Raw genomic sequence first — 2,315 nt, 5'->3', positions numbered from 1 at the left:
ATGCCTAAATTCATAGCCTTCATTTTTTTTTTTCATTTTAGTTTTTTTTTTTTTTTTTTTTTTTTTTTTTTTACAAGCTTTTGACTTTTGTATATCCCCTCTTTTGAATTTACTCCCGCTGACAAGTCAACAAGCGCTTTAGGATATCTTCACAACAGAGAAGAAAAGAGGAGAAAAAGGTGGAGGGGAAACGGGAGAGGAGAAAGAGCGAGAGAGACACAACATTTCTTATCTGTGACCCCAGCTTGTATCATCGAAATAGGAATCGACAACACATTTCTTTAAAACTAGCACAATGTTTTTAAATCTGTTCAAACAATTGAAACTCTTGATGTACTCTAAAAACACCACAGGCATAAAGGAACATAACAAAAGTTTTTTTTTTCTCTCATTTCTCATCATTTATGTTTCATTTATTAATGAGGTCTGCATTGTTACCAAGTAATGATATGGTTTTGCAGCTGTATGAGCTTCAACTTTGGGTTTTTTATTTTCCTGTTCTCTTGTGCCCATTTGGTTTAGACTAGACCAGTATCAGCGCTGTGACTGATGCTCTTATCGTGCTGTAAGAGGTAGAGTGAGACTTGTTTGCCACAGAGGAATTTGTAGCAAAACACACATAGAGGAGGGAAGAAAGAAAAATGGAGCTTCTCAAAGGACCATTGAGCGATAATGTTGTCTTCGTTTTTTTTCTCCTTTTTTAAAACCCAGGTTTTGCCCTGCAGCGATGAACACACATCATTTATTGTATACTTTCAAATACACTAGTGTTAAAACAGCTTGGCTGTCTTCACAGCTTCTGAGGAGTCGCAAGTAGGGTGTCAGACACCTTTTTGGATTGTATAACCCTTTAGAGTCAAGAATGCAGATGTGTATTTTATTTAGACAAGAAGGGAGAGATGAGGAAGTACAGAGGGAGCAAACTGCCCAGAACCCTTGTGGGCCTCTACTTGTTCCTTGAGGTCAGAATTTGTAACGCGCTTCTGTGTAGCACCAAGGTGTTTGGGGTGTAGAGCCGTTGTGTGCGTCGTCAGGATAAGTGCTCTCTTACTGCGAATGAGAAGTTTGTTTGATTTACATTGAAGGTTTACAACAAAGCTGCGACTGATTTATCTATCCCAACAGCAAAAATGACATACTTTGAAATAAATAAATAAAAAAACAACTGCAAATGACCATGGTGTGAAAGCCCAGTCTCACATTCACCTCTTTTAAGAATAAAGAACTTAACTGCTTAAAGCTGAAATGGACACTTAGTCTGGCATTTGTGTAATGCTAAAATGTACAAACAAGATCAAAACATATCTTAAAGTTTTTCTTCAAAAATGGCCATAGAAGTCATCAGTGTTCACCAGTTATTATTGCTCCATTAAAATGTAACACTGCTGTGAAAATGTCCATTGTGATGATTTCACACCTCCTCATTTCACAATATAAGACGAGTGCCGTGTGTTTCCAGAAAGGTTTATAATAAATAACTTTTATGACACTGAAGTTGGTTTTGTTCCATAAATGTGTGAAATAATAACCAAATATATGTGTGAACAAACCTCTTTTGAAAATCGTTTAAATCAGGATTTTGGTCCTTGGTGTCAGTCTTTGGCTGTTTTTGGTGTGTGTTTTTTTGTTTATCTCTTGTGTTAATACTGTGTGTTACCTGGTGCTTTGCAGTGTTAAAGCTGTCAATCGTAGTCTACACCTCTGCATTTGGAAAGTTAGTTTGTTAGAATATTTTTTTTGTATTTTTTAACTTTTTTTTTTTGGTTGTTTTTGAGTTTTTCTAAAAAATAACAAATATTTAACAAACGTTCAGTAATGTGCATGCACTGTCTGTAACTATTCAAAAAAAAATGTTATGGCCGCTTTTGTTATGTTGAAAAAAAGAAAAGTGTTTGATGATTTTACATTTTTCCAACTCTCCCCATCCCAACAAAATGTGAAAACAGATTATTCTATTAACTACATACAAAATGGTTGATGAGTTTTGGCTCTATACCGACAACACAAGTATGCTGAAAAGAAGCATGCTGAAATAACCTCTGTGACAGTGCAAATACATTTATGTATGTCCCTTGTACAAAACATTTAAATTAGCATTCCGCGCAACATGCTAGTTCTCAGAAAAGATCTGGCTCGGACTCAAGTAGCAGCTCTGAGATATAGCTTGTGTCTTTTCTTGAGGACGAAGGAAAGTAAAACTTATAGAACTACGAGGGATCTACCACTTACACAGAATAGAAAAGCAGCTTAGAATTAAAGATAACACTTCATTTTTTATCTCTTTTTACTAGAGAGAGAGAGAGAGAGAGAGAAAG

The sequence above is a fragment of the Etheostoma spectabile genome, chromosome 14 (assembly GCF_008692095.1).
Source record: "Etheostoma spectabile isolate EspeVRDwgs_2016 chromosome 14, UIUC_Espe_1.0, whole genome shotgun sequence".
In the NCBI taxonomy this organism is placed as follows: Eukaryota; Metazoa; Chordata; class Actinopteri; order Perciformes; family Percidae; genus Etheostoma; species Etheostoma spectabile.
The sequence above is the reverse complement of the archived record's forward strand: the minus strand, read 5'-3'. Positions refer to the sequence as shown.